This window comes from Capricornis sumatraensis, chromosome 15 (genome assembly GCF_032405125.1).
Source record: "Capricornis sumatraensis isolate serow.1 chromosome 15, serow.2, whole genome shotgun sequence".
In the NCBI taxonomy this organism is placed as follows: domain Eukaryota; kingdom Metazoa; phylum Chordata; class Mammalia; order Artiodactyla; family Bovidae; genus Capricornis; species Capricornis sumatraensis.
In genome coordinates, this window is record NC_091083.1 from 39,239,520 (window position 1) to 39,267,160 (window position 27,641).

Sequence of the window (27,641 nt, forward strand, 5' to 3'; positions counted from 1 at the left end):
CTTAAGAAAAGCCAAGATCTAAAAATCCAGACTTGATTAGTAATACAAAAGCTCCACTACCAAAGTCTAAGTGCTAGTATTTCAGTTTCATTCCATGAATTTTTCATCATAAAGCTAACATAATTCAACTTCCCACCTACTCCTTGTCCCAGAAAATGAACTAGCAAGTGGTATGGAGGCTACAAGATAATGAACAAAACCTGGAAGCAGGAAGAGCAATTTAGATGGTCCAGTGGTCCTGGAAATTAATTAGCAGTCAGAATCAGGGTGGTTATGAGAAGAATTTAGTAAAAATTAACTATTTCAATCAACAAGAACAACTACAGGCCTACGTTTGTTTTATTGGGTTTTGCTTTACTGAACTTCAGATACTGAGTTTCATACAAATTGAAGGTTTGTGTCAATCAGTGCTATTTTTCCAACAGCACTGGTTCACTTCTTGTCTCTTGTGTCACATTTTGGTAATTCTCATAACATTTCAAACTTGTTCACTGTGATTATCTTTGTTACAGTAATCCGTGGAGAGTGATCTTTGATTTACTATTGAATTTGTTTTGAAACACCACAAATGACACCCACACAAGATGGCAAGCCTAAATGATAAATGTGTGTGTTCTGACTGCTCCCCCATGTCTCCCCTTCTCCACGGGCTGTCATTTTCCCTGAGACAAGTGGTATTGAAATTAGGCCAGTTAATAACCCTACAATGGCCTCGATGTGCTCAAGTGAAAGGACGAGTCATATATCTCTCACTTTAACTGAAAAGCTAGACATGGTTAAGCTTACCGGGGAAGGCAGGTTGAAAGCCCAGACAGAAAGCAAATTGGGCCTCTTGCACCAAACAGTTAGCCAATGTGAATGCAGAAAGAAAGTTCCTGCAGGAAAATTAAAAGTGCTACTCTGGTGAACACACGAAGAAAGCACAACAGCGTTACTGCTGATATCGATAAAGTTTGAGTTCAGATGGAGAGAAGATCATACATACCAGCCACAACATTCCCCTAAGCCAAAGCCTAGTGCAGAGCACACACTCTCTTCAATTCTATGAAGGCTGAGAGGTGAGGAAACTGCGGAGAAAAGTCTGAAGCCAAGAGGTTGGTTCCTGAGGCTGAAGCAATGAAGTTGCCTCTGTAACATCAAAGTGAAGCCACAAGTGCTGATGTAGGAATTGCAGTAAGTCACCAGGAGATCAAGCTAAAATCTTACATTCATGAAGGTGGCTACACTAAACAACAAATTTTTCAACATAGATTGAAACAGCCTTCTATTACTTTCACAGAGAGAAGACGTCAATGCCTGGCATCAAAGCTTAAAAGAACAGGCTGACTCTCTCAGGAACTAAGGCAGCTGGTGACTTGAAGTTGAAGCCAACGCTTAGTTACCACCTGAAAATCCCAGGGCCCTTAAGAACTCTGCTAAATCTTCTCTGCCTATAAATGGAACAAAGCCTGGATGACAGCACATCTGTTTACAACATGTTTTCAGCCCACTGTTAAGATGTATTGTTAAGAAAAAAAGACGCCTCTCAAAGTACTAGGGCTAACTGACAATGTGCCTGGTTACCCAAGAGCTTGATGGAAACATACAAGATTCATGTTGTTTTCAGGCCTGCTAACATCTATTGTGCAAGCCATTTTAACTTTCTGTTCTTTTTCAGAAATACATTTCATAAAGTTATAATTGCCATAGACATGAGTCTGACTGACCTAAGTAAAGTAAATTAAATACTCTCTGGAAAGAATTCATCATTCTAGATGCCATCAAGAACATTTATGATTCATGCCTGGTAAGAGGTCAAAATATCAGCATTAACAGGAGTATGAAAGAAGCGCATTCCAACCCTCACACGTGACTCTGAGTCTTATCAAGACTTCAGTGGAGGAAGGAACTGCAGATGTGGTGGAAATAGCAAGACAACTAGAAGTGGAGCTTGAAGAGGAGGCTGAACTGCTGCCTCTCATGATAAAGCCTGAATGGATGAGGAGCTGCTTCCCATGGATGAATCAAGAAAGGTTTCTTAAAGAGTGAAGCTACTGCTGGTAAAGATGCTGTGAAGACTGTTTGAAATGACAAAGGATTTAGAATATTACAAAAATTTGACTGATAAAAGCAACAGCAGGCTTGGAAATCACTGACTCCAATTTTGAAAGACACAAAATGCTATCAACCAGCACTGCATGCTAGAGAAACATCTGTGAAAGAAAGAGCCAAGCCGGCAAACTGCATTGTCTTAAAGAAATTGCCACAACCCGCCCAGCCTTCAGTAATCACCACCCCAATCTGTTCGGGCCATCAACATAGAGGCAAGACCTTAAGATTAGGATTCCTGAAGGATCACAAAATAGCATTTTTTTTTTTTAGTAATAAAACTATTTTAAAATTAAGGTGGTTGTTCAGTCGCTTAGGTGTGTCTGACTCTTTGCAACTCCATGGACTGCAGCATGCCAGGCTCCCCCGTCCCTACTATCTTATGGAGTTTATGCAAATTCATGTCCACTAAAGTCAGTGATGCTCTCTAACCATCTCATCCTCTGCTGTCCCCTTCTCCTTTTCCCTTCAATCTTTCCCAGCATCAGGGTCTTTTCCAATGAGTCGGGTCTTTCCATAAGGTGGCCAAAGTACTGGAGCTTAAACTAAGGTATGTACATTTTTTTAGATATAATGCCTTACACACTTAACAGTCGATAGTATAGCATAAACTTTTACGTGCACTCGGAAATAAAAAAACTTGTGTCTCACTTTATTGCAATATTCACTTGACTGAAATGGTCTGGAACCAAAATGGCAATCTCCCCAAGGTATGCCTCCAAATGGGTAAGAGAGGTGGATTAGGACAGAAGACAACCTAAGGTTTCACATACTCAACTGGAATGGTCAGCAGATCTAAGAAGTCAGAAGTGGAGAAAGAAGTCTGTTCCACTGGAAAGGTGACAGGTAAGGAACTCACACATAGTAACGTAAAAAACAAGCATTATGATCTCAGAATGAGCAACAGCAAGGCAAGAGGAAAGGGAATAACCAAGACTTAACGTTGGCCAGAACACAGCTTATTGGGGAAGCTAGAAGCAGACTCAGAGACCCAATAAAGCTAATGATATGACAAAAGATATGTACCTAGGAAAATGAAGGGGTACAAGAGAGGAAAATTTCCCAACAAAACAAGACTGATGCTTAAGATGTCTAGTGGTTTCTTCATCTACTTGTTTAAATGTACCTTGTTGGATAGTACGTATTTATGTAAAACATCCTCAACTTTTTAAAAAATACAGTAGTCAAATTCTTCAATAAACATTTTAAGACTAAACACAATTGAAAGAAGCAATCAGTCAAGGATAAGCTCCGTGTACAGGGACGTTAACATGCCAGCCTGAGGTTGCCATTCTTAGAAAAGTCAGCTTGCACAGTTGGTCCTCGGCTAGCACAATGACTGTTCAGCAGGGTTTCCACAACAGTTAACTGTTAAGAGTGGTTCACCGTGCCTAAGCCTTTCTGTAGAACATATGGTTTATGCTGAATACCTGCTTTCCTACTGGGAATCCAGACTTCTGGTTCAAATCAGGCAGAGATGCCTACATAAGAATCCAAATCCAATAAAAACCTTGGGTACCAAATCTCTAATAAGCTTCCACAGTCCACAACATTTCACCAGTGTTGTCACAGTCCGCTGCTGGAGGAATGAAGGGTGTGCTGTGTCTCTCTGCTGGGCCAAGACTCTCAGAAGCCTGCACCTCGTGTCCTCCAGACTTTGCACCACATGCCTTTTCCCTTTGCCGACGTCACTTTCTGTTCTTTCGCAGTTATTAAGACAAAGCCGTGGTAATGAATGTTAGGTCCTGTGACTCCTCTTAAGACAATCACCAAGCCTGGGGGGTGGTCTGGGGACCCCAACACATTCAGTTAAAAAGAAAAAAAATCCAAATTAAGACTTTTAAAAAGAAAATCTCAGATCTACACCAAAATTTGTACTTTTCAGGTGTAACTTAAAAACTATTTTTAAAAACTCAGCTTTACAGTTGCATGCAAGTGAAAGAGAACTAGTAATATGGCCTAGAGAACACCACATTTATACCCTATGAGTTGAGAATCCCATGGAAATTCCCATAAATATGTTGCAATAATGAAGGAAAGAATGGCCAGTCTTACCAACTGAAACGATCCCCAGAGTAGTTCTTTAAGAAGCCTGGGTTAGATGCCCTGACACTTATTTGCATATGTTCTTCAGCAAGATGTAAATTTATGAAAGAATGGTGCCACACTGAAGATGTGGTAAAAGACATGATAGGCAGAGTCCTCTATAAGCCTAATATATATTAGAAATGAGATCTACTGATCTCTCTTGAGTTTAAGACACAGGAATTCACTTTAGTGTTATTCTTCATATCAATGAAAATTCAAAAAAAAGTGGTAATTAGTACTAAAGTGCTTAACCTCTGAACAAATGACATGTTAGATAGCTTTTAGGTCTGTTAAGTGTTTTCAGAGGGCAAAACATAACAATTAAAAACCATAAGCATCAAGACACACTAGTCTAAGACTTTAATAGAATCCAGAGAAAAAACTCAATCAGCCTTTAAGAGGAAAGCTATTTTCAGAAACAGGAGCTTTTTGATAGGGACTAGATTCCACATTCTATGAGACAGATTCATCTAGAACACTTAGCAAAACTACCAACTTAAAAAAAGAAGTGAGGAGGAATTTCCTGGCGGTCCAGTAGTTAGGACTCTGCACTTTCACTGCTGAAGGCATGGTTCCAACCCTTGGTTGGGGAAGTAAGACCCCATAAGCAGAAAGGCGTGGCTCCCCAAAAAAGTGAGGAGCAAGATTAAGACACAGATATTTTATTGAAAGACTAAGAATAAACTGATAATTCTTAAATAGAACCCAAAATAAGAAAGAGGTTGTACAGGAAGCATGATAAAGCAGGCAACAGGCTCTCTAGATTAGGGTCAGAAGGATGCACTTAAGAACTCAGGGCAGGGAAGATTTGCCTCTGAATAATATGACTATAATTGGCTGAACCAAAGGTAACTATTACAAAAGCTACAGTTTGTATCATTTTCCAAAGTATTTGGAGTTGGGGGGGGTGGGGTGAGCATTCCATTGAGACTTTTAATTTCTCCATATAGTTCTTTCCAAACTGAAGTATCAAGCAGGCAGAAAAGCAAGATCAGAACAATGATTATGGTTATGATTTTCCACAGCCATACCTAAGGAGTGCTACAAACAGTATTTCTTTGAAAGCTCATACTTCATCTTAAAAACTCCCATAAATTTTTATATCCCACTCCATGATGGGATTTGTATGTTTCAGGATAAGAAAAGTGTTTTTTATTCTGGTAATAGCAGTATAATGCATAGTCTAAAGCCAAGACAAAGAATACATGACCTGTGGATGGTAACATATCCAAAGAAAAATACAGCCACACATAAAATTTGAACTCAGACTTTCAGTGCTAAATTCAGAGACATACATATATATATATATATGCTGGTGAGAGACTGTCTCATAGATGCTGCTTGGCTCAACAAAGTAATGGAAGCAATAGCTGTTTACATGTCTGATGACCTTTATGCTTTCTTTACATTACCAAGAAAAAGGCTCTCCACTTTAAAGAAAAAGAAATTATCTCGAGAAAAGCAGAATTTGTGACTAAGTGGGATGAAACTGTTTTAAGTAACACAAATTTAAACCAACTTTAAGAAATTAAAGTCTGATGAAAAGTATTCAAGACTTTCAGAACACAGGTGCAGCCAGCCATTTAAGTATTATCTACAGTTACTTTTATTCTCTTAACTGCGGCAATGACTGTGTGGACCTTGAGACTAGAATTTTTACTATCCAGCCCTTTAAGAAAAAGTCTGCCAACTCCTGCACCAGGCAAATGATAGACAGTTCATGTTAACAGTGCAAGATGCTACCCTTCTCCCTGACAGAATCTTCACTATTTAAAACGGCAGAATAACCCCTCCTACTTGTCAGCCTCTAAACTTCAGAAGCTAGATCTTACGAGTAAGACGGCTATAACCTACAGTCTGAGAAAGATGAAGTCCTAAGAGTACCATGGGAAATGGGACCAAAAATGTAGCGAAACTCATCTGATTCTGCAAGAAATGGGCATTAAGCAATTAGACTGCCCTCCCATTTAGAAAAGGGAACTTGGATATTAAATGGAAAGTGGGAAGTACATACAATTCTATATAAAGAAACAAGGCTAGGAAATGCAATTAGCTTTTCTAAAGATGAAATAAGTTTCCAGTCTATTCAGGGGCAAAATATGGCATCGTGTCCTTATTCAGAACAAGATAACCACTAGAATTCCCTACGACATCCTCAGACTTAGAAATTAAGTCTTAATGCTTTCTCCAAGAAACTGGGAAGCATATGTAAGGTACACTTATAATAAGTGAAGATCTCAAGTACATCCACCACCCCACACTGCTATTCAAACTAATACAAGCAGATAATGTGCATGACTGAATAAGGTTCAGCAGTGGACCTCAAATGTTAATCTAGTAAAAAATGTAGAATTCAAATTTAATTTCACAGTGATTCACACTCTATGAGATGGGATCTTAAGATCTGAACTTTTTACAGACACTTTCTCTGCCAAGATGGTTTTGGTGGTCAGGATCCAGACCAGGGCTTCCCAGGTGGCACTAGTAGTAAAGAACCCGCCTGCCAATGCCGGAGACATGAGACGTGGGTTTGATCCCTGGGTTAGGAAGATCCCCTGGAGGAGAAGAATGGCAACCCACTCCAGTATTCCCTTCTCAGAAATTCCATGGACAGAGCAGCCCAGCGGGCTACAGTCCATGGGGTCACAGGACAGTCAGGCATACTGAGCATGCACACATATATTAATAGTATCCAGACCACAGTTTATTCCAAGTGTCCTTCTCTCATCAGTTAGAATCAGAGACCACAGATACTTAAACATAAGGGGATTTCAGACTCCCCTAGTGGTCCAGGTCTCCAATGAAGACAAGAGTTCCATCCCTGGTCAGGCAACTAAGCCCCTGCACTGCAACTACTGAATCCGCACGTCACAACTAGAAAGCCCACATGCCACAACAAAAATCTCGTGTGCCAAAACTTAGATCCAATGCAGCTGTAAATATTTTGAGAGAGAAAGGAAGCCAAGCAAAGAGAGGAAAGCAGGCTTGAATTTTCTTTAGAGGTCTTGCCTGTACAGCTAGATAAGGGCTTTCCCTTTCAATTTGAAAGTTATCCTACTCCTGCTATTCTGATTTGCATTTCCTAGAAAAAAATTTTTCATGTATGAATCAACACAACTTCATTATACTGATGCCAATTTACCGACTGCATATGAGGTACCTGGTGATGAAAAGTAAAAACTGTAGCTAACTGGACTTAACTACTCTGCACAGGACATTTTTCAAAGAACCATTTTATATCTGAAAAAAATCAGCTTCTAATTAACTGAGCCTAGAACCTGGTTCTGCTTTATTCAACCTGCTGAATTTTCTAGAAATGTTAACTGTTGCACACACTGTACTGTATTGAGTTTTGTTTTGAACTTTTACCAAAATGTTCAACTCTTACAAAAATCTCATCACCAACAATAATGCCATATAATACACCTGCTGGCATCAAGGAGACATGAGTTAGGACCAAAAATAATGAAACTTTAGACATAAATGAGAGATACAGCTCTCACTTTCATTAATATAGACTATTTTAAAAAGTACTGCTATCCTGTATCTTTATAACAAATGAATATGCTAAATATTTGCAGCGCATTGATACCAACTACTCTGTGCAAATTACATTTAACATCATTTCCTTTGAAGCTGTCCTTTTATTTCCTACTCTTTAACATGTGCAGCTGGTATGTATTACTCACACTTGTCTACAGGCTATAAATGGGGAGTTTACAAAACACTTGAGAAGGTGCACATGCAACAAGGAAAACTGAGTTGTATCCCTTCCTTACATCATACAAAATAAATCACAGGAATTAACATAAGAGCAAAAACTATAAAACTTTTAAAGGCATAAATCATTGCCAAAAACACAAGCAAAAAAAAGAAAGAACAGAAAAATTAGACTTGGTCAAAATAAAAAACTTTAGTGCTTTGAGGTACACCATCAAGAAACGAGAAGACAATCCACAGAATGGGAGACCGTATCTGCAAATCATATGCCAAGGACTTTTACTTGGTTCTGCTAGTAGGAACTCTCTGGCCAAAAGGTACATGAAAGGATGCTAAATATTAGCCATTGAGGAAATACAAATTAAAGCTGCAATGATAGACAACTTCACATCCATCAGGATGGCTCCAGTAAGAGAAACAGACTTAACAAGTGTTGGTGAGGATGTAGAGAACTGGCACTCTCCCACACGTTGCTGCTATAGAAGTAAACACTCGGCTGCTTTGGAAAACAGGCTAGTAGTTCCTGAAAAGGTTATAGAGAGAGTTATCATATAACACAGCTATTACACCTCTAGGTATGTGTCCAAGAAAAATGAAAGCATGGGTCTCAAATGTTTACTGCACACTACTTGGAACTGCCAAGAGACAGAAACACACTAAATGCCCCACAAATGATTAACAAATGAATAAAACATCCTATGTCTATACTATAGAATATTCTTCAACAAAAAGGAACAAGTATTGTTACACGTTAAAACATGATGAACCTTGAAAATATCAAGCTAAGTGAACAAGCCAGTCACAAGACTATACATTGTAGGATTTCACTTACATAAAACGTCCCTATAGGCCAACTCCTTTCTATAGAGACAGAAAGGAGATGAACGATTGCTGACATACAGTAGCACAGGGGAGTGGGGCTGCAGGTACAGCTACAGTTTCTTTCTGAATGATAAAAACGTTCTAAAATTGGTTGTGGTGATGGCTGCACAGCTGTAAATGGAGGAACTGTATGGCAGGTGAATTACACATCAAAAAAAGGATACCAAAGTCTACCATATCTTATATTTGACTTTTACTTGTCTAGCTTAGATGTCTGCCATCATTTCTCAAATTCTACTCCATGAAATGCTTTGAACAAACAATCTTGTGTGGTCCCATGAATCCAGAAAAAGTTGCACATGATACTGTCTTACAGAAAACTTGAATGTAACTTTAAAAGCACTGAGAATTGTTGGTGAATAAACTTTAACCTGGTGCAGGGGGAGGAATTAAGTACTGATATTTGATACAATATGAACCAAACCTCAAAATCACCATGCTAAGTCAAAGAAGCCAGTCACAAAGACCACAGGTCCACAACAGGACAATCTATTAAACACCATGCTAAGTGAAAGAAGCCAGTCACAGAGACCACATGCGATCCATTTATATGGACTGTCCACAACAGGACAATCTATTAAGACAGCAGATCAGCAGTATGGAGTGGGCAGGGAGAAAAATGGGAATGATGCTAATAGGTATGGAAAAAAAATTCCCCCCCAGGGGGTGGGGTGATAACTGCGTGAAATGTGAGTTATATCTTAATGTTTTTTTTAAATAACTTTTAAAACTTCTTGCAGGGTGGGCACATTGGGTCTAACTAAGAATCACTCATTTAGTGAAGAGTACTCAGTCAGGCCTCATTCAGGCAATCTGGGCTTCAGTAAAGATTTTGCCTCTACACTTCACTAAATAAAAATGAAGAGGTCACCCAACTTCTGTAGTAACCTTTACTTGTCAAATAAGGCAATAGTGTGCAAGACTGCAAACAATGACAACTAAATATGAAATGCATATTATGAATATTAGTAACTTCTTTTGACCTCTGCCATCTGACTTTTTACTAGGTAACTGATGCAGATTTTAGAGTAAGATTTTTATCCTCCCTCTGTTAGCTCTTGGTGAGGGCTATATTAACAAGGTAACAATGAAAAGTCCAGGGCCTTCAAACTGCGTATGCCCTCAAGATTCAGTGCCTCATACTTATATTCCTAAAAAAATTATTAACACAGGACTCTCAACTCTTCAGCGATCTCAGGCACTGGCCTTAATACCACGAAAAGTAAACAGGCAGTGAACACTACGGGGCCATGCAGACTGAATCCTGGAATAAAAGCGCCTCTTCTTACTGACTCCAGTAGAAATTTACTGAGTTCACCATAATAGCTAACTGCCCTCCCACTTTCATTTGTATCTCCAGTTCAAAACACTCACCACAGAATAATCAAAATAATCTTTTCAACATGTATCTCAGATCATGACATGTGTTTTTGAATTTCAGTGAGTACAGAGGGAAGCCATTCAAACTTCTCATTGCTCACTACACTTTGACTACACTGGCCTCTTTCATTTCTCTGAATATATGCCCAGTTCTTTCCTACTCTAGACCCTTCATACACTCTACCTGCTCACCACTATCTCCCACTGCTGTCTGTGTACTGCCTGGTCATCCTTCAGTTTCAGTTTAAATGCCAAGTTGTTAGAAAAGCCCTCCCTGATCCCTCAATCTAAAAACAAGTCCCCACTGAGAATGGATATATGTTTATGTATGGGTGAGTCCCTTCCCTGTTTACCTGAAACTATCACAACTTAATTGGCTATACCTCAATAGAAAATAAAGATTTTTTTTTTAATTTTTAAGCCCCCACCACAGCACATCTGTCCTTTATAGTTATTTTTATGCAGTGTAATTAGATTATATCTCACATTGCTCCCTATGCTTTCTTATTTTTATGTTAGCTGACTGGCTAGTCTAAGAATGCATTCCTCTGAAAGAAAAATATAGGTTAGTATGAAAAATAACAAGCATTTTTAGTTAAATTTATAAAATTATTGTGAGACTCTAAAAGGATGAGTAGGAGACAGTGCAGCTGAAAAACTTAAAATATCTTTCTCCCAAGCTAATGCCTTTAGAGAGACGGTACAGCAAACAAAAGAAAGAGGCAGGTGCTGGCACGCCTTTAGGTCTCCAAGTATTTTCATCTCCTGACTAATCAACTGGACAAGAAGTGGCAAAGGTCAACTTTGGAAGCCTCATGGCACCCCCTCAATCTATGAACAGATGAACAAAGGAATCTTCAAGTAAGTGCCATGTCCTCTACGAAATGAATAAAAATCTGTCAGAGCAAATATGAGCAAACAGCATAAAAGGATGTGAGCACAGAATGAAAGGGTTCAGAGGGCAATGAGCAGAACTAGTTTGACAGCAACATGTGGTTCCCAAATGAGATAAAACTATATTAAGCTAAATTAAGCTAAAGACATCAAGGACCCTGGAAATCAAACAGAGGGTGTGTGTGTGGAGATTTTTATCTTTGCTTTTGGGGGGTTTTTTGGTGGTGCTTTTGAACAGTACTGGGTGCATCATGAAAAAGCAGATTAAAAATATGTCTTTAAGGAAAACATGAAAGACTAAAGAATAAGATTAAGAGGATTCTTTCTAGAGAAATGGTTATCTAGTACTCTCTCCCAGCTTCAAGCCACAGATTTTCTTACTTACATGGCTGCCTGCTCATCCTTCAGATGTCGATTCACGTTACTCCCTAAAAAGGCCTCTCCCTGACCACCTTCTACACCTGCCTCCCTTCCTCCCTGCCATTATCATTTATTTTCTTTATAGCACAAATCACAACATGAAGTTACCCTCCTTGTCTACTTTATGTCTCTTCCACCAGGAGAAAAACTTTCTGTGCACAGGAACCTTGCTGCCATGCCATGCTACAATCCCTGATGTAACTACAACAATGCTTGAGTTTCTCAATAGACACATGAATGGAAACCCAATACCTCAAACAGAAGTGCCTCTTGCTATAAGGGTGATAGTGGGGGATTAAGGGTAAATAGCTCAGTCACATTCTTGGAACCTCTAGGCTCGCTACAGTGTCATTTAAAGAGAAATGACATAGATAATCCCTAGAGTTTAGCTCTTGAAAAGGCTGGTTAGTAGTTCTATGTATCATAAGCAGGTATACAAGGTCCACCTGTTAAATATGACACAGCAAATAGGTTTGAAGACACTCATGACCTGAAACAATCACTGAAAACGTCTGACTTAAACTTACTTTAAAACTGACACCCTCCATTCTATTACCTAGGAAAAGTGCTTTCCCCAAATCTATAAGCTATATGAAAGAAAAAAGGCAGCATATTCCAGCAGTTACCTCAAGGAAAACACTACAGATGAGAAGTTTTAATACTGCTCTACTATGTCTCTTAAAAGACGCTTACTCCTTGGAAGGAAAGTTATGATCAACCTAGACAGCATATTGAAAAGCAGAGACACTTGTCAACAAAGGTCCGTCTAGTCAAAGCTATGGTTTTTCCAGTGGTCATGCGTGGATGTGAGAGTTGGACTATAAAGAAAGCTGAACATAGAAGAATTGATGCTTTTGAACTGTGGTGTTGGAGAAGACTCTTGAGAGTCCCTTGGACTGCAAGGAGATCCAACCAGTCAATCCTAAAGGAGATCATTCCTGGGTGTTCATTGGTAGGACTGATGTTGAAGCTGAAACTCCAATACTTTGGCCACCTGATGTGAAGAGCTGACTCATCTGAAAAGACCCTGATGCTGGGTAAGATTGAGGGCAAGAGGAGAAGGGGATGACAGAGGATAAGACGTTTCAATGACATCACCAACTCAATGGACGTGGGTTTGGGTGAACTCCAGGAGTTAGTGATGGACAGGGAGGCCTGGTGTGCTGTGGTTCATGGGGTCGCAAAGAGTCGGATACGACTGAGTGAACTGAACTGAACTGTCTCTTAAGACAGACATATACACACAAACAACGTTTACTCCAAAAACCTCACCTGTTTTTGCTGTGTACTCATCCTGCTTTGTATTTAGACAGGTCTGCAGTTTAGGGTGGGGTACTGGTGATCTTCTAAGATTGGACACCTTGTATCTATGTCTTCTCCAACTGGGACATGGTTGTATATTAAAGGTAAAAGTAAATACTCTGCTGTATCACCTAAACTAGTTTTATAAACATTTAAATGGTGCATGCAAAATACTACGAGGTATCTTAAAAATAAAAACAAGCTCAGAATGATTAGGGATAAGACAAGCTGCAACAGATAATGTTTAACCTGCATACCAATTTTACCACAACATGCTTTCTACAGAGATTATTACTATGTTATCTCTTCACTCTCCCTTGAGTTCCCCTCTGTTCCTCACCACCCACCCTGTCCAATCACAGCTCTAGCCAGACTCAGATATTACAGTTTTACTGAGGACCTGTTTCAAACTTTCAAGGAAAAAGTACATCATCTGTTCCAGAATCAGATTCAATCATTAAAGTAACCAATCAGAAAATCCTGGCAAAAATAACAAGAATCAAAGGAAAATAGCAGAAGAGGATTCACATCTATATACACACCTCAGTCCAGGAATGCACAACAGCTTAATATTAAAAGTCCTGCATGAATATGAATCTTAAATTTTAACTTTTTTAAACATTCTGTCAACAAATAATGAGAACATTTGACAAACCTAAATCAAGACTTAAAGTGTTAACAACTAACTGTAGCAAATAGATGGAAAAGCTTCAAATAAGGAACAGTCTTTACATAATGATCATCCCATCACCAAGCAATACCCTTTTAATACCACAAGAACCATATTTCCGGTTGAGTCTTTTACTATTTTTTAATTGCAATAGCTATTGGTTTTCTAAAATCCAGAACAGATATCAATATTATAGTCAGAAGCTACAGAAAAGCATTAAGAAGGGTTAACTGTATCTTCCTAGGTTTGTCCTCACATGTAGATCTAATACTCATAGAATCACCCTACTTTACACGTGGATTTTTCTACTTAATATACAAGCACATCTTCACTAATGTGGTTCTACATCATTTTTAACAGCAACATTATACTCCACATTGCACTGCATAATGTAAGTAATCCTAAGAACACTTATGTTCTCTATTTACCATCTAGGTGTTGGAATTCCCATCCATGCTAAAATGGAATGAGCAGTATCTAAAAAGAACCAAGTAAAACTCATCTTAAGAGATTGTTTCAAAATTTTAAAAATCATTAATTCAATGACTGGAATAAGATATTTTAATAATTAAATGATTCAGACATAATGAAAATTTGACAATGAAAATTAAACTAAAAGCAGATTTTCAGATGAATAGTGTTAAGAACAGGCAGTCCAGTGGTCAGGACTCTGTGCTTTCACTGCCAAGGGCCCAGGTTCCATCCCTGGTTGGGGAACTAAGAACCCAGAAGCAAGGCAGCAAAAGTTTTCTACGTGTGCCCTCCATAAAAACCTATCAAAATTAACTAAAGAAAAAAACTAACAAATCCATCAAGTAATCCATCAAACTGGTCCTGACAAATGATTTCAAAGAAACTTAAATCCGTGCTCAAGTTCAAAAAAATACTAAAAAGCCAACATCCAATTCCTCTAAAGTCTGTTAGGATACATATCTTAGAACTATGGCAGACAAGAGGAGGAGGGAGAATTCTTAAATCATCCAGGCAGAAGCCTGTCACTTACAAAACAAATCTCAGAACTCTACATAGAAACACTAAATGCCAAAAGATAATGTGCTAAGAGAAAAACAATAGATATGACCCAGAGAATTATTTTTCCAAGTAGACTGTTATGACTGAAACAGGACACTCAAATATTTTAAGAATTTAAAACTTAAGGTAGTCAATTTCGGAGGTGATGGTGTCAGTAGACTAACACAGACAATCCTAAGAAAATTCAAAATAACCAATGCACAAATGGAGAAGTTAGAAGCTATACTTTCGAAACAGGCAGTGTACAATGAATGAAGCTAAACTCATCTCCTTAATATCTGGGATCAACACCACTTATTTCAAAGTGTTTATTTTGACACCTTTTTTTTTTTTTAACCAAATGACATACAGCAAATAATTTACTCAAAACACACTCTTTAAACTTTCCCTTTGTTGTTAAAAGCAGTCAACATTACACACACACACAGAGCATTCATTTAACAAATGTTTCATTAACTGAACATTTACGATATGTCAAAGGCAGTGTAAGACCTAACAGTACAAAAATCATTCTCTGAACCTTAGTATAGTTTTCCAAACTTTATGTATCCAAAAAAAAAAAAAAAATCGAGGTGCTTTTTAAACAGTGAAAAATACCTATTCACATTCACCCCTTTTAATAATTTGAATATTTTCAGGTTTGTTTCAACTTCTCAGGTGATTCTGACAGATAGCCAGGTTGAGGAACAAAAGGTCTGCCAGTTACAGCTGACCCTTGAACAAGGTGGGTTTGAACTCTTGGATATTTTTCAACAGTAAATGCTACAGTCTTACAGGGTCTGTGACTGGTTGAATCTGATGACTTGAAGGAACCAAGGAGATGAAGGGCCACCTATAAATCATAACACACCTGGATAAAGCCTTGCATTGTTCAAGGATTAAATGCACTGCAACCTTTCCTGGTCGCCTAAATCTTCAAGGGCAGATTAAATAACATAGAGTACAGTTAACAGTAAAATTACTCTAAGTTTTTTGACAATGGTAGCACAGGTCATCTAGAAGAAATGTCTGTTATTAGCTGAGCAAAATAAAAAGCAAATCTGGTACATTTACCAGCACTTCACGCTGGATACAAGTATTAAACATTAAATTAGCATACAGTAATTAAACATCTTTCCTTTAAACAATTCAGATATTTGTGTAATGACTTACAGAAAAATGTGATTAAAGAGTGTAATAAATGAAGATTAAGTTCTAACAACAGCAATAGCTTGATAATTGGTGACAACAAGATTTTTCTACTTGCAACAGTCATTAAGCAGCAATTCATTTACTCTGGCATTTGTAATAGAGAAATGAAGTTATTTCACACCAAAATCTGTACATGAGTGTACAGCAATGCTGGTAATAGCCCAGAACTGGAAAGAACCCAAATGTCCTTCAACACTGAATGGTTAAACAAACTGAGTACATTATACCACAGAATACTACTCAGCAACAAAACAGAAACACACCATGGACATGCAGTCCCTTGCTTCTCAAGGGAATAAGCTGAGTTTAAAAAAAAAAAGTCAATCTCACAGTTACACATCGTGATTCTATTTCTGTAACGTTTTTGAAATGACAAAATTACAGATTGAGAAGACATCAGTGGTTGCCAGGGCTTAGGACAGAGTGGAAGGAGGAAAGTGGCTGTGCCTATAAAAAGAGTAGCACAAGAAACTGCTGCTGCTGCTAAGTCGCTTCAGCCGTGTACGATTCTATGTGACCCCAAAGACAGCAGCCTACTAGGCTCCTCTGTCTCTGGGATTCTCCAGGCAAGAACACTGGAGTGGGTTGCCATTTCCTTCTCCAATGCATGAAAGTGAAAAGCGAAAGTGAAGTCGCTCAGTCATGCCCGACTCTTAGCGACCCCATGGACTGCAGCCTACCAGGTTCCTCCGTTCATGGGATTTTCCAGCCAAGAGTACTGGAGTGGGGTGCCACTGCCTGCTGAACTGCTCTATATCCAGACTATGGCAGTCGTCACATTCATCTACTCATATGCTACAACTGCACAGAACAGACACATACCCAAAAAGTGCATGTACTCAATAAAATCGGTGACATCTGAGCGATTAGGGATTGTACCATCAACTTCCTGGTTGTGACAGTACACTCAGTATACTAATAGTTATGCAAAAATAAATAAATAAATTTTAAGGTAGCCAGCCAAAACCAAACAGTTTGGGATTAGAACCCAAGTGTGACCGCGCCTATTCTGCCTGTTAACAAGTACGGGTGGTGTGGTTTTGTTCTCTCACTGCCCTAATCAAAGTCATTCTTGCTGAAGGTGCTCTTTCAACATCACTGCCCTTTACTCTCCCCACTGAACTTAATCTCCACCAATGTATGTTTAATGACTCCTGATTACTCGCCAAACTTCCATGGCTTTTCTCTTATTTCCTGGAATCAGTCACCATCAAAATCTTCAAATACATCCTTTTGCCTCCTACAGACAACCCCAATATCAGCCAATTCTGTCAATGAACTCTGTACAACACTTTTCTTTCCCCCGTTCTTGTTCCTTAATTTTTCTTAAGTTTTTTTTTTTTAAACACTTCCAGATTTGATGCCATTTTAGAGAGAAAATCCTGTTCAAGCGTTCTCCTTAAAAATACGTCTTGTGTTATTATTAAATTATCACAGGTGTGAAAAATTCCCAGACTTCATCCCTCCTTTCTTTCAACTCCAAAATCTCTAAAATACAACCACTATGGCTTGGCTATAAGCCAAAATTAAGAAAAGACAGAAATTACTGAAAGTGAAAGTGAAGTCGCTCAGTCGTCTCCGACTCTTTGCGACCCTGTGGACTGTAGCCCAACAGGCTCCTCAGTCCATGGGATTCTCCAGGCAAAAATACTGGAGTGGGTTGCCATTTCCTTCTCCAGGGGATCTTCCCAACCCAGGAATAGAACCCAGGTCTCCCGCATTGCAGGCAGACGCTTTAACCTCTGAGCCACCAGGAAGTCCGTAGAAATTATTAGGCATTACTAAATACCCTAAGTATAGGAGAAGACTGATTACTTGGAAAGAGTAATGCTGAAAGAATATGGTTCTTTGTGCCTAAATTCAAATACATGGAGATCTTCCTGACCCAGTGATCGAACCTGAGTCTCATACAATGTAGGTAGATTCTTTACTATTTGAGCCACCAGGAAAGCCCAAAGTGTTAGTTCCTCAGTCACTGTCCAACTCTTTACCACAGCACGCACTGGACCTCACCAGGCTCCTCTGCTCATGAAATTCTCCAGACAAGAATATTGGAGTGGGCAGCCATTCCTTTTATCCAGAGATCTTCCCAACCCAGGGATCAAGCTCCAGACTTCGGCATTGCAGGCAAATTCCTTACCGTCTCAGCCACCAGGGACACCCCATTTTTACTCAGATAGTACCAAAAGACTTCCCATGTGGCTCAGCATAAACAATCTGTCTGCCAATGCAAGAGATGTAGGAGACTCGAGTTCGAATCCTGGGTTGGGAAGATCCCCTGGAGGAAGAAATGGCAACCTCTAGTACTCTTGCCTGGAAAATCTCATGGACAGAGGAATGTGGCGGGCTATTATCTATGGTATCGCTAAGACTCAGACACGACTGAGTGTGCACAGACATGAATCAAATACTATCATAAAACAAAAAACAAAAACATTTTTTGACTACCCTGTATACGGCAGGAATTGTTACAGATTTCAATCATGCTGTTCAGTCACCAAGTCATCTCCGACTCTTTGTGGCCCCATGGACTGGAGCACACCAGGCCTCCCTGTCCTTCACTATCTTCTAGGAGTTTGCTCAAATTCATGTTCACTGTGTCAGTGACACTATCTAACCACTGAATCCTTGTTGACCCCTTCTCCTTTGCCTTCAATTTCAAGCATATCACTCCACTTAATTCTCAAGCAAATCTTTGAGGGAATAGTAAAAATGCCTATGTTAGAGTTCAAAAAAAAGGAAAAGTTTTAAATAATGAGCCCAAGGCTACAGAGTCACTGTGTGGAAGACAGGGGTTAGAGCCCTGGCCCTGACACGCTAATTTTACATTATTTTCTTTGTACCACAACACCCACTGCTAAAGCAGCACAATCTACACAAGTGCATCTGGTACAGGAGAGCCAATACTGAATCACTTTAACCTCTTCAAATAAAGGACAGAGTGAAATACCCAAATACTGTCAATTTTATTAATTTTTCTTACCTTTCTGATCTCCTAAAAGTATCTTCTTAAATTACTTTCAAATTCAGAAACTATCAACCGAAACTATTTGCTCATTAAATCATATTATTCAGCATCTACTGTGTTCAGGAACAAGATGTACCAGACCAAAAAGCACACCGGAAATGATCGCATTACTCTATTTGTATCAGTTTTTCAATTAACATCATTGCCCTTAAGGAACTAAGGGAAAAAAACACATTTAGAAAAATCTATCGGCAAACAGAAGTCATTACAAATGTCTGCAGCCTAACACAGATTACAATCAGCTCCCAGTTCCTCGTTCCCTGCCCTCGTATACTTTCTCATCCTTACTGAAGCTGTAATTACTTCACCCACCATCCCACCTAATGAAAAAACTACACGTTCTGTAATCCAGTCTACCCCCGCCACCACTGAAACACACACATCCACATATCCAAAAGTGAACTGTTTTAAACTATTTTTTATTACAAGCACCAGTTAAAAGTGAACTTTTCAGGTAGTTGTCAAAAGAACATCTATACAGGTGTCTTTAAGAAACAAAATCAAACCAAATCAAATTCATGACAAACATCAAAATGAGGACAGTTATTTAAAATTAATCCTTCTATTTAACCAAAAAAAAGGTGCTACAATGCTATCTCCAGCTATAGTTAAGTAAACAGTAAATAATAATATGTATGCTGCTGCTGCTAAGTCGCTTCAGTCATATCCGACTCTGTGCGACCCCACAGACAGCAGCCCACCAGGCTCTGCCGTCCCTGGGATTCTCCAGGCAAGAACACTGGAATGGGTTGCCATTTCCTTCTCCAATGCATGAAAGTGAAAAGTGAAAGTGAAGTCGCTTAGTAGTGTCCAAATCTTCACGATCCCATGGACTGCAGCCCACCAGGCTCCTCCATCCATGGCATTTTCCAGGCAAGAGTACTGGAGTGGGGTGCCAATGCCTTCTCCGAATAATATGTATAGATACTGTAATAGCATGTGTGTATATTCCTACTTATTATCAATGAACTATTAATGCACCAATCTACTGCCAATCTTTAATTTATACAGTAAGTGATCTTGCTTCTCTAATTCAGAGATTAAATGACTCCATATCCTCGATTGGCTCTTCATCTTTTTCAGAGTAAAAGCCTAAATCCTTTTCAAAGCCTCCATGATCTGGCCTTTGCTACCTCTCTGAGATCATCTCCTATTACTTCCCCACTCTGAAAACAGGTTCAGTTCAGTTCAGTTGCTCAGTCGTGTCCGACTCTTTGCGACTCCATGAATCGCAGCACACCAGGCCTCCCTGTCCATCACCAACTCCCGGAATTCACTCAGACTCATGCCCATCGAGTCGGTGATGCCATCCAGCCATCTCATCCTCTGTCGTCCCCTTCTCCTCCTGCCCCCAATCCCTCCCAGCATCAGAGTTTTTTTCCAATGAGTCAACTCTTCACATGAGATGGCCAAAGTACTGGAGCTTCAGCTTTAGCATCATTCCTTCCAAAGAAATCCCAGGGCTGATCTCCTTCAGAATGGACTGCTTGGACCTCCTTGCAGTCCAAGGGACTCTCAAGAGTCTTCTCCAACACCACAGTTCAAAAGCATCAATTCTTCGGCACTCAGCTTTCTTCACAGTCCAACTCTCACATCCATACATGACCACTGGAAAAGCCACAGCCTTGACTAGACGGACCTTAGTCGGCAAAGTAGTATCTCTGCTTTTGAACATGCTATCTAGGTTGGTCATAACTTTTCTTCCAAGGAGTAAGCGTCTTTTAATTTCATGGCTGCAGTCACCATCTGCAGTGATCTTGGAGCCCCCAAAAAAATAAAGTCTGACACTGTTTCTAGTTTCCCCATCTATTTCCCACGAAGCGATGGGACCAGATGCCATGATCTTCGTTTTCTGAATGTTGAGCTTTAAGCCAACTTTTTCACTCTCCTCTTTCACTTTCATCAACAGGCTTTTTTTAGTTCCTCTTCACTTTCTGCCGTAAGGGTGGTGTCATCTGCATATCTGAGGTTATTGATATTTCTCCCTGCAATCTTGATTCCAGCTTGTGCTTCCTCCAGCCCAGCGTTTCTCATGATGTACTCTGCATATAAGTTAAAGAAGCAGGGTGACAATATACAGCCTTGACGTTCTCCTTTTCCTATTTGGAACCAGTCTGTTGTTCCATGTCCAGTTCTAACTGTTGCTTCCTGACCTGCATACAGATTTCTCAAGAGGCAGGTCAGGTGGCCTGGTATTCCCATCTCTTTCAGAATTTTCCACAGTTTATTGTGATCCACAGAGTCAAAGGCTTTGGCATAGTCAATAAAGCAGAAATAGATGTTTTTCTGGAACTCTCTTGCTTTTTCCATGATCCAGCGGATGTTGGCAATTTGATCTCTGGTTCCTCTGCCGTTTCTAAAACCAGCTTGAACATCAGAAAGTTCACAGTTTACGTATTGCTGAAGCCTGGCTTGGAGAATTTTGAGCATTACTTTACTAGCATGTGAGATGAGTGCAATTGTGCCGTAGTTTGAACATTCTTTGGAATTGCCTTTCTTTGAGATTGGAATGAAAACTGACCTTTTCCAGTCCTGTGGCCACTGCTGAGCTTTCCAAATTTGCTGGCATACTGAGTGCAGCACTTTCACAGCATCATCTTTCCAGATTTGAAATAGCTCAACTGGAATTCCATCACCTCCACTAGCTTTGTTTGTAGTGATGCTTTCTAAGGTCCCACTTGACTTCACATTCCAGGATGTCTGGCTCTAGATGAGTGATCACACCATCGTGATTATCCGGGTCATGAAGATCTTTTTTGTACAGTTCTTCTGTGTATTCTTGCCACCTCTTCTTAGCCATCTTGTTTTCCCAACACATCTAACATGCTCTCATCAGAAGCCCCTAACACTCTTCTGGAATATACTCCCTGTATTCATAGGGCTTCTCTCATAGCTCAGTTGGTAAAGAATCCACTTGCAATGCAGGAGACCCTGGTTTAATTCCTGGGTAGGGAAGACCTGCTGGAGAAGGGACAGGTTACCCACTCCAGTATTCTTGGGCTTCTCTGGTGGCTCAGCTGCTAAAGGATCCACCTGCAATGTGGGAGACCTGGGTTGGCAAGATCCCCTTGAGAAGAGCAAGGCTACCTACTCCAGTATTCTGGCCTGGCGAATTCCATGGACTGTATAGTCCATGGGGTCACAAAGAGTCAGACACAACTGAGCAATCTTCATTTTCATTCTATAGTCATACGCTCACCTTTCTCATTTCTATATAGCAATCATTACCTTCCCCACTTCCAACATTTCCATAGAGCAACCCCTACTTCCCAAGATTATCTTATTTCCTCTTATTCAGCTCTACTTTTCAACAAGGAGCACTTTTTTCTGACTCATATATTACCACTTTATTATCTCTCGCAAGACAGTGTCAGTTTTGTCAGGGCACAGTCAACTATCTGCAATATCCAGAGAGCTTGACACACAGGAGGTGCTCAATGTATTTACACGTTCTCTATCAATGGTTTTCTACCTTACACATTTCATCTGTTTTATCAACAAATTCACCTTGAGTGGTACAGCTACACATTCTTAATTATACAGTTTTCTGCTACCTTCTAACCTTTCACCTCTAATCAACCTTTGACTTTAGGTGCCTGCCAATTATATCAACTAAAAAGCCTACACTGCATAAAAATCAAGTCTTACTCTTTGAAGAGTATCTTTATTCCCCAGGACAGCCCCACCTGGGGAGTCCCTGAACTTCTTGAATGTACCAGAGCTTACTGATTCTGAAGCAAACTCTTTATCTTATTTGCTTTCACTAATACCTGTAACTGTCGTCTTGGACACTGTAAAGTGCAACAATGAAAGCCAGAAATGTAAAACTGAACTTACCTAGGTTGGTTCACTTACATAAAACTTATTACAATTTGTATTTATAAAAGGTAGATTTGTTGCACATAACATTAGAGAACAAAGCAGGTGGCAGCAGGTAAAAAAAAATGAAGAAAATTTCACAGAAACGAAATATAGTTCTCAAGACCAAATTTGCTAAATCTCATATTCTTTATATAGGTAATGTTGATGTGTAACATTTATACAGTTTTATAACACTGCTGCTATACTGCATCAATATGTGATTTTAACTGGCACTAAAAATGCAATAAATTATGCCTAAGAGTATACTCAAATTTCTACTTGTTTTTAGAAAAACACTGTTTCCAGTTCAATAACCTTGACTATAAGTAAGCAATTACCAATCTCAAATGTTTAGGGCAATCTCCATCTTAAAACTGTTACACATTTCATATAATGACAAAAGTGCTAAGTTTTCATTTAACAAAACAACTGGTAGCAGACAGGAAACAGTCTTCTACAACCCAAAATAACCCATTCACATCCAGGCCAAAAGCTGAGCAGTAATGTAAAACAGTTCACAATCACTGTAAGAAATACCTGAAACTGTCTGATGCAACCAAAGCACTAACGTAAGAGACATTCCCCTAGAAAGCAAGTGAAGTGAAAGTTGCTCAATTGTGTCCGACTCTTTGCTACCCCATGGACTATACAGTTCATGAAATTCTCCAGGCCGGAATACTAAAGTGGGTAGCCTTTCCCTTCTCCAGGGCATCTTGCCAACCCAGGGACTGAACCCAGGTCTCCCTTATTGCAAGTGGATTCTTTACCAGCTGAGCCACAAGGGAAGCCCAGAAGGCCAGGGTTTGCAAAAATCTTTACACAGTGAATGTATGTTTCTGTGGTTTGAATCAAAGATTATCCCAAAGTTCTCAGTGTGACACACTACAGATAAAATGCTACTAAGGATTAGAACGCATGCAACTGTTGACAATTCCAACTGGATCCTATTCAGTCCCAAAGTTGGTCACACTTGCTTCCAGAAAAAAATGAAGGCTATTTCTGCAGACTTACAGGGCTCATGTTCACTTAGTATCAAAGTTTTGAGTTATAGTTCTTTATAAAGTTTTAAATATATTTAAATATTTTGTAAAAATTTAATTAAAGCTTAACCCAGACCTTTCGGCCACTAACATAATATGGGAGTCATTGTAACTCCATTATTCATAGAGCACACAGCAGTGGCTGTCAAACTTATATGGACACCAACCTGAAGGTTTGCTGACATTCAGGTCTCAGCACCCAGAGTTTCTGACTCAGGAGGAACTGAGTGGCATTCTTAAACACCTCAAGTGATTCTGGGGCAAGTGGTCCATGAACACCACTGTGAAAAACAATGGTACATGTTTCTGGCCATGGAAAAAAAAAAGAATGCTTCTCTAAAACGTAATATAGATTTCTCTGAGACATTCTGAAGTATGTTCTGAAAAAGACTGAAAAACTGAGAAGACTTAGAATTACTGGCAGTATATTTTATTGTATATGGTCACTTTTTATTCAAAGAAGCCCTTTGTAGACCCTAAATAATGCACTAGCTTTAGTCAACTAACTAAGTGATAGAAGATACCCAGACCGTGAGGCAGGAATGTACCTGAAGTGCTTGAGGAGACAAGGAAGCCAGTGCGGTAAATCTTTGCAAGTGAACAGTAAGATTTAGAGGCAGGTCAGAGAGGTGACAATGCTGGAGTTACAAATCGCAGGGGCCTGTGGGCCACTGTTGAGGACATTTGAGAGGGTTCTGAACAAAAGAGTAACTTGATAGGGTTGCCGCACTGCTAATAAACTGTAGAGTCAGAAGGTAGGAAAGCAGAGAGACTGGTTAGGAGGCTCGAGATTATTGGTCAGACTAACTGAAAGGCTATAGTTTCTACTTAACAAAATGTAGATGGGAGAAGGCGATGGCACCCCACTCCAGTACTCTTGCCTAGAAAATCCCATGGACGGAGGAGCCTGGTGGGCTGCGGTCCATGGGATCGCTAAGAGTCGGATATGACTGAGCAACTTCACTTTCACTTTTCACTTTCATGCATTGGAGGAGGAAACGGCAACCCACTCCAGTGTTCTTGCCTGGAGAATCCCAGGGACAGGGGAGCTTGGCGGGCTGCCATCTATGGGTTCACACAGAGTTGGACACGACTGAAGTGACTTAATAGCAGCAGCAGCAGGAAAAGCAGGCTTGAGGGGGAAAATGAGCAGCTCAGTTTGGGCAGTACAATATTACCACCATAAGTGAAGTGTTTTATGGGATATCTGATTTGCTAACTAACCCAGACTGGCGATTGGGAGGTTGGAGAAGCAACCTCTAAACTGAAGATTTTTGAAAAACAGGAAGGAATGAACTCAGCAAACTGAGGCAGGGAGAGACAGTATTCTAAAAAGACACAGCATGTATGACAGAACTCCAGTTATTATCTTCAAACAACTAGAAGAGGGCTAGAAAAACAGAGACGCAGCAAGTTGTTTAGGGAAACACTTGTACTTTTTATCTTAGGGGCACTGGGAAGACACTGAAAGATTTTTACATAAAGAATGAGCAAATGTGCTTTTCTTAGAAGGCGATTCTGGCAGCAGGGTGGATAATGGACTGGGGAGAGAAGGGGTCATAGACCACTGCTTTCTTTTAGGCAAGAGGGAATAATGATCCCAGTTCGGAAAAAAAAAAAAAGAGTGGCTTCAAAAGCTATTTCAGAGGTAAAATCTAAGAGACTCAGTAAATGGATACTGGGGAAACGGAAGGATAACAGCATTAAGGAAGTCAAAAGCAAAGGAAAGGAAACCAAGATGCGAAGAGAACTTAAGTCCATACAACCAGTAAATGGACAATCAGGATACTTCACCCACACCTCAATGTTCACTGAATCACACAGCTACCTACACAGCATTATAAATACTTACTCATGCTTAATTATGTGCATTCTGAAATACTCATTTTCACCAAAAACAAACTGCCAAATTTAGGTATAAACATTTACACTCTACTTATATACTTTAAACTGAAGACTCTTCCCTCAACCTTAAATGGCACTCCACAATTGCATGACACTTGTTTTATAATTTTGTAAAGTAAAAATGAGAAAAGGTTGTATGTTCAAAATACAAAGAATACACAAGAATTTCTGGAATATGAAATTAAGTGTTTCTTCCCTTTTTAAAAAGTAAACCCACCAGAAAAGAGTATTTGGCCAATAGATTAAATAAAAAATATTAATACTCAATGTTTTGAGAGTCACAGTGATTTTATCCTGACAATGCAAAAGAATGAATATTGTTATTTGGTGCGCATCTTAAGACTTAAATTGGAAGCTGTATGGCAGGACTACAAACTAAACCACTTCTTGTATAAACAAAAATGACTTTTAAAGAATATACCATACAGTGAAAACTTCAGGGTTTGTGTTTATAATAGTCTTGAAAATGCTCAACCTTGTTTCTCCAGCTATCATGCTGTTCAATCCTTCTCTAAAAAGTGATGTGTGCCTGTGCGTGCTCAGTCACTTCAGTTGTGTCTGACTCTCTGTGACCCTATGAACTGTAGCCTGCCAGGCTCCTCTGTCCACAGGGATTCTCCAGGCAAGAACACTGGAATGGACTGCCATGCCCTCCTCCGGGGTATCTTCCCAACCTAGGGATCAAACTCTTCTCCTGCATTGGCAGGCAGGTTCTTTATCTCTAGCGCCACCTGGGAAGCCCTAAAGAGTAATGAAAATATTAAATGAACATCGGAGAGAAATATTCCAACGTAGTCTATACTTCCGGCAGGGAGTGAGTTTTGGTAACCATGGAATGACAGGACACAGAGCAAATATTTAAAAGCATAAATTAAAGCACAAAAATTCAGAAGGTTCTCCTACACACATTTCAAGCCATTTATTTGGAAAGTACCTTGTAGATTATTAATTCAATCTTGTTTAAAAAAAGGGAAGGAAAGAGAAAAGCACCCAGAAATTTATAAGGTTTCCCCATAATCAGAAAGCTAAGAATCAGCAAACAAAAACTACAAATCCAGACCTCAGGACTGGTGCGCATTCACCTTACATTTTCTCACCTTAACCCTTGTCACCAAGCTAACAAGGATCTACTTTTAACAGCATGCCATTCTAAAAGATACATACACCCAAGTACAAAAAAGGAACTTTTTTTGCAGTTTGAATCCAGTTAACACTCAATCCAAAGGGTTCTGGCTCTATGATACAACATTTTCTTTTTTCTAGGTTTCAAATTTTATTAGGTACTAGTTCTTTAACATGATGCTTTGACATGTGTATTAAAAACCCAAATGCCAATCAACAAGGATCTTCGGATATAATACAGCAGAATGCAAAACAGAAGCTCCCCACACGCATCCCTGGCTTCCTCCACTAACACCAATCTTAATGATACTGAAAGGTTTACAGAGAGATAAGGTGATGGACAGGGAGGCCTGGCGTGCTGTAATTCATGGGGTCACGAAGAGTCGGACACGACTGAGCAACTGAACTGAAATGAATATCTAGTATGTCCAAGAACAGACAGTCAACAAACCAAAACTTAAGCACCACTCTGACCAACAATCTTGACTTTCTCCACCTGATTTGATCAATCCTGAGTCAGGTGGTGCTAATGGTAAAGAACCCTTCTCCCAATTCAAGAGACCTAAGACACATGGGTTCAATCCCTGGGTCAGGAAGATCCCCTGGAGGAGGAAATGGCAACCCAGTGCAGTATTCTTGCCTGGAGAATCCCGTGGACAGAGGGTTACAGTCCAAACAGTCACAAAGGGTCGGACATGACTGAAGCAAGTTAGCACCCAAGCACGAGTCTAGATATGGGAGAAAGCATATTGATACAGTTTTCCAACATAAATAAATTAGTGCTTGTAAGCCAGATGACAGCTTTTAAAACCATACATATCCTTAAGAATAAACACAGAGAAAAAATTAAGGTGAAAAATAATTTTAAAAAAAATAAACATTAGAATACACATATACCAAAAAAAAAAAAAAAAAAGCCAGATAGGAACCTTTAAAGCATTCACCTTAAGGCATCTCCAATGATGAAAACTAGCACTTAAGAACTTCTCCTTTGAAAGCTTGGAGTATATTCACTGAA

General features: G+C 39.5%; 1 protein-coding gene across 4 annotated transcripts in view; it reads right to left on the reverse strand.

Annotated features, from left to right (window-relative positions):
- Nucleotides 1-27,641, reverse strand: part of WAC (WW domain containing adaptor with coiled-coil) — a 79,929-nt gene that overhangs the window by 35,144 nt on the left and 17,144 nt on the right. The window lies entirely within an intron of this gene.